This window comes from Pinus tabuliformis, chromosome X, assembly GCF_031772625.1.
Source record: "Pinus tabuliformis cultivar Carrire ecotype Pingquan chromosome X, CPIR1, whole genome shotgun sequence".
Taxonomy (NCBI): Eukaryota; Viridiplantae; Streptophyta; class Pinopsida; order Pinales; family Pinaceae; genus Pinus; species Pinus tabuliformis.
The window spans coordinates 979871420-979878161 of NC_142308.1; positions in this window are offsets into that span (position 1 = coordinate 979871420).

Genomic DNA, 6742 nt, shown 5'->3' on the forward strand with positions numbered 1-6742 from the left:
CATACGTCATGCCCAACACTTAGATTTGATTTATTCATAGTCTGGCACTCTCTACGACATAATCCCCCATGCTCCTGGTAACCCCAATCCTCCCACCACTCAGCACCCCGGAGTGCACGCCGATGGGATTGTCGGCACAACCTCTGGGGTCACTGTAAAACAACTCAGTGGTTCCATTGCCAAGCTAGCAGTGGACCCCTCTACCAAAGTGACTGCTCTTCCTGCCACTGCGATTAACTCTGTGCAGTCTACATAGAAATCCAGTGGCAAGAACAAGAAGAATAAGAACAAGACCGCTCCTTCTGAAGAGCAATCATCTAAGCATCCCAAACCAAAACAGAAGGCTACTGTGCCTACTAATGAGGAAAATGATAAAGGCACCAAATATCCATGCAAACTCTGTCTTGAAGACCATGTAACCTGGCGTTGTTCACGTCTTCAAGAATGCACAGATTACCTTGCCAAAAAAGATACTGGTAAGGCACCTGCTGTCCTTAGAAATCCTTTTCCTACTCAACAGCAGAAAAATCTCATTTCCAACCAACCACAACCCACGCTAGGGGGCAACAATGGTTTGCAACATCCTTCAGCTGGTGAAGGAAGTTCTACCATTTACACATTTGAAATGGTAGAACTTGCCACAAGAGCCAAATCTTATGGAGCTCCTGTCGCTCCAGCAGTAGAACCATCCTCAAGTCAAAACCCATCACCGCCCAATGATTTGCATATCGAAAGGCCGGTTGAGGACTTTGTAATTCGACCCCCCAAGGGGGAACTTCGATGCACAATGCACAATACATCTGTACATGCCGCCCAACACTACAACATTGTAGAGGATTTGGTGCAAGCGCCGTCGGCTATGTCGGCGCTCAAAGTATTACAAACGTGCCCCAGCCAATGGAAAGCTTTGATTTTGGCTATTGGAGGTATTGACCCTACAGATTCCATGCTTGCTATTTTCGATATGGAAAAGTGTAAACCTCCCCTTTCCCACCAGCTTTCATTTCAAGTGTATATCACTTCGAAAGGTAAAGGTATACACCAAACTGTCATTGACGAAGGTGCTTCAACTTGCGTCATGTCGGCTTCATGTTGGCTCACCCTGGGTTCTCCAACCCTAACCCCACCGTCGAACTCCCTGAAAGATTTCGACAGCCACACCTTTATCCCAAAAGGATACCTAGCCAGTTTTCCCATCACTTTGGCTGGAAAAACAGTAATGGTGGACGTAGAAGTCGTGGACAAGAAACTTGACTATAATCTGTTGCTGGGTCGTAGTTGGACATATGCCATGATGGCCATCGTATCCACTGCCTTTCGTATCATCCTATTTCCATTGGATGGAAAGGTCATTACAGTGGATCAGTTGTCTTTCTGCACCCCCAATTATTCACCATTACCAAGTGGCTCCATACCCCTAGTAGGAGGTGGAACTGACTCTTATGTCAGTTTAGGTACCAGTCTATTGAAGGCTTCTTCCCTGATGGGTTGTTTTCCTCTTCAGCCGCCCCAAGTTTCACAATCGGTCAACATGCTTTCATCAATTCCTCATGAACTGACCGATCCCTGGATCCTCATGGCTCCTTCAAACCTTGACACATTCGGAGACCAAATGCTATTGTCACCAGCTGAATCGGCTGACCAAGCCATTCAACCCACATCTCCGGTCATGTTGGTTACGGCCGATGGTACCACAGATCCTCCCATAATAGCTCCTCCTTTAGATCCACTTGATCAACTCCCATCTACGGATGAAGCTATTCGAGAAATCATGAGTTTTGGAGAGCAACATTGGGAGGATTGGCATCTTTGTGTTCTGACATCTGATTCGGACATGATGCCTCTTCAAGTCCTGTCCTCTGACATAAAAAAAATCATTTCCCCACCCTATACAAGCATCCAAACTTTTGGGGTAGAAGGAAATATGGGCAACACTTCCAGGTCATTTCCCATAGATATTCCGATCACGACAGGCATCGTGGAAGACACCTAGATGCGAGCAGATTGCAGTCTTGAGGAAATTGCAAGCTCCACCTGCCTACATGAGGAATTCCATGATGAATTTGTTTGGTCTCATGAGGAAATGCCCGACTTTAATTCGTCATTTGTCACGCATGAGATCCAACTTTACGACGAGGCAAAACGAAATGGGTGGCCAATCCCTTCCCTAGAAATAGCCGTTGAACCCATGCCCGACCCTACTGCCGAAGAAGAATGCCTACTATACCTTAAACAACTGGATAAAACCCGTTGAAATGCCGATTTGGCACTCGCAGCTCACAAGGAGCGGGTACAAACCCAATTTGCGAAAGCGGTTAGGTTTTGTTCTTTCCAAGAAGGCGACTTCGTATCGCTCTATCATCCAAAAGATAACCTCTTGGAGGCATGCACGCTTCGACCCATTTGGCTAGGTCCTTATGTCATAATGAAAGTCCTCCCCACAGGGGCATATGAACTGCAGGACTAGGATGAAATCCCACTCAAGGAGCCCAAGAATGGGCTCTACCTAAAGAAGTATTATGCCTAGTATTGTACTAGGCATATGCTATGTAATTCTAGATAGAGCACTTTTAGGGATATTTTATTGCTCTTTAAAAAATATAAACATCCCCAAGATTTCATCGTTGCACTCATTAAATCTATGCAATGATAGATAGAGCACTTTTGGAGATATTTTATTGCTCTTTAAAAAATATAAACATCTTCGAGTTTTTTGTAGTGGAACTTGTTAAACATACACCGCAAACAATTGAGCACTTTTTGTGATATTTTATTGCTCTTTAAAAAATAATAAAAATCTCCGAGTTTTTCATCATTGCACTCGTTAAATATATGCAATAATGCTCTGAGCGACTCTTTTTTGATCTTTTTCCAGCTCATAAACAGAAAAAGACCAAAGGAGCATACTTTTTAGGCACTTTTTTCTCGCTCTTTAAACTGAAAAAATCCCGAGCTATGTCTTGCTGCTCATAAAACTTGCTAAAGATGACCCAAGCATTCTTTTAGGTACTTTTTTCTTGCTCGTTAAAACTGAAAAATCCCGAGCTTTGTTACTGAGCTCGTTAAAAATTCATGAAAAAACACGAGTTTAGTCTGTCGCCTCATACTCGTAACAAAATGAGGTCGACATCTATTGAAAATAGGTTTCTCTTTATCCGGGTTCAATAGATTAAAATACGGAAAAGTAACCGATCTGGGTATACTATTAACCTTTTGTCGCACCCGGTTAACAACTATGACAAAGGGACCACCATGGAGTCTCTCTTTACGATCTTTTCAGACTCTCTAAATATGAAAAGACCACCGAGTTGTCTAGTCTGGACTCTTTAAATACACAGACAAGATATAGAGTCATTCTTTTTACGATACTTTTCAGACTCTTAAAACATGAAAAAATCGACGAGTTTGCCTGTCTGGACTCATTAAACTAATCAGATAGGGCAAAGAGTTGTTCTTTTTTTGATCCTTTTTAGACTCTTTAAACATGAAAAGATCGATGAGTTTACCCATCTGGACTCATTAAATTAATCAGACGGGGAAAGTGGACAATACAACTGTATTCCGTATTAGAAAGTGTGGTTTGGCAGCAATCGTTCCCTTGAACATGGCACTCCCTCAGATAAACCTTCATTTTTGATAGCCTCTCAATATGAACCCTACAATCCTATGAGTTTTAGCCTATATACCTTGATGAAATTGCATCTCCGTATCCTAACACTCTATAGTGTTCATGAGTCTAGTGTTGTCTGGTTAAAACCGTTGTTGTGCCTTCTATTTTTCAAGGGTCCCCATTTGTTTCCTCTATCAACCAATCCTACATATCCTTTCATCATGCCTTCCGTTGTTTAAACCCAAATGCTCAAAAGATTCCTCAAGAAACAAAATCATTCTTGTGCGGTTTCATGTTGACTGATGTAGGACACATCATTGCCTACCTTTCGACAGGTTTCTTCCTATCAACTTCGACACTCTATCTAGGAAGATAACCCAGAAACACATTCAGTGCCTTGGTACTTGCAGACATTAGTGGTAGGTTACCTTGCGTTGTGCATGTTGGAGACCATCACCATTATCGGTGGCCTTCCTCGCATCTGTTAACAGTCTCCATTATTGACTGGTAATCAGATGATTTCATGCATGTTCAACATCAACACATCTTATCACATGTACCGATCTATGTTGTTCAGTGAAGCGAAAATCAAGACCTTGGGTAGAGGCTTGCATCATTCAGCCTTGTTTCCTCTCCCAAGCTGCAAATATTGTTCTTTGGAGACAACTATTTCAGGATGATCTATTATGACACTGGATCCACCCTGTGCCATATTGGCAGCCAGCATTGTTATATCTCAGACGAGAAAATTACTCTGACATAGCTACTGAGCATGGGAATGCCCGACTCAGGACATGATTTTAGTAGTTTATATATATGTATCTGTGTTGTATCAGGTTTTCCTTGCCGCCCGAAACTTCTCTCTCTCTCTACAAAGATTTTGACAACAAATTACAGTTTTTTCTAAAGTATTTCGGCCATCGTCTCTGCCTCTGATCTCATACTTTAGGGGGCATTTGTTATAGGACAAAATGACCCGCTCATCGACTCAGAGGTGAAAGACAAAATTACTAAAGAAAAGACCACAATTGCAGGCCTTGAATCCACACTAATGCTAGCTTTACACTGCTAACCTGCTTTATAAAGCTTGTTACCAAGCATAAAGGAGCGTTATTCACCTTGCTAACTCAAGTTGTCAGACCAGGGGAGCATTAGTGAACCTAAGAGAATTTCAATGAGTCAAGCCAACGAATCTGCTCATAAATATCTAGATATTAAATCCCTAAATTTGCTCAAGAAAAGCAAGGAAACTCCAAAATCAAGATATTTGGAGAAATTCCAATTTGAGAATGAAGGAAAATGGGAAAAAGCTTGTAAACAGGGCAGGTTCATGGCTTTTTCCTTAATGAACTCTAGGAGGAACTTGGCATCCCTAATTCGATTGCTATATAAGCATTGAGAGGGCCATTGTGATAGGGATTAGAGCATTTGGAAGGATAGCCCATAGAGCTATTGTGTATTGTCATATTCTTGAAGAAATTGGGAGAGAGAGAGAGGAAGAAGGGGTGAGGAAGGCTGATACAATGGATGGTTGCAATCACTCTTCCATTATAAATATAGAACTGCAGTTGTGCTCCCTACTCCATAGTGTTGGTAATGTTGTTCATTTATTTGTTCATTCTGATGCTTGTCGAGATGAGTAGTTAAGTTATACACTAATACATGTTTATTGTGCATTCTTACATTAGTTTTCAGAAGCGTATGCTGTGATTGGTTTGCCTTGTCCTTTGTGCAGGAATTGTCTTGGAGCTGGCCTTGAAGGAGTTCTTCTTGCCGCATAGAGATCCCCAAGCGAATCTAGAAGGAGCTAAAGGTAATCCTCTTTTCATACCCTGTCAATTTATGTTTGATAGATGAACATGTGTGTAACTTGGTAGCTGTTGCAGATAATCTTATAGTCTGTCGAAGGTCCCAGGAAGACCTTTGAGGGTAGTTTTCATCCCGTGCATTTTACCCCATAGCATCGACCTAGTCAAATTTCTTTCTCTGCTCTAGTGGTATTAGTACACAAGAAGGATGGATTATGGTTCATGTGTCTAGATTATAGGGAGCTCAACAAGATTACTATTAAAGATAAATTTCCCGTTCTCGTCATTGATGAATTATTGGATGAATTACATGGAGCAATTTACTTCACCAAGTTGGATCTTCGTTCAAGATATCATCAAATCAAAATGAATACTTAAGACATTCCAAAACAATATTTAGAACTCATGAGGGTCATTATGAATTTTTGGTCATGACTTTTGGCCTTACCAATGCGCCTTCTACATTTCAAGGTTTGATGAATTCCATTTTCAAACCCTTAGAAAATTTGTGTTAGTATTTTTTGATGATATACTAATCTACAACAAGTCTTGGAAGGATCATGTTCAACATTTTTACAGAGTGCTCAAACTGTTGGAGGAGAAACAATTATATGCAAAAAGCTCCAAATGTTTCTTTTGAGTACAAGAGGTTGAATATTTGGGTACTCAGTTAGCTCATAGCTCATCTTATCATCCCCAATATAATGGGAAAACTGAGATAGTGAACAAATGTTTGGAAGAATATCTTTGTTGCTTTGTATCTAATAAATAGACACAATGGGTCAAGTGGTTGCCTTTGGCTGAATGGTGGTATAACACTTCCTTCCATACTGCAAAAAAAATGACCCCATTTATGGCACTTTGTAGATATCATCCACCGTCCATCACATCATCTTTAAAAGAAAATTCTAAGGTTCAAACAGTGGAAGATCACATTGAGCATCAACAACAAGTTCTCAAACTATACCTCACTTTGGCGCAGAATAGAATGAAACAATAGGCAGATCAACATCACAATGAAATGTTAGAAAATTATATATTACAGAGTAATGAAACAAATAAAATATTGTAGAAATATAAACATAGAAAACACATAAATCAAGAGAGACACAGATATATGTGGTTCACCCAGTTTGGGCTACGTCCACAGAGAAATAACCAATCATTCTTTTTATATTATCTAGCAAACTGAAGAGATACAACCTACAGTAGATCCATTGTAATTCCCTCTTCACTCTCAATCTCCTGTCTCTTCCTCACTCAGAATAATGATATACATAGACGCAATACAATTCCCTCATATATAGCGAGGGGTTTCCTTCTA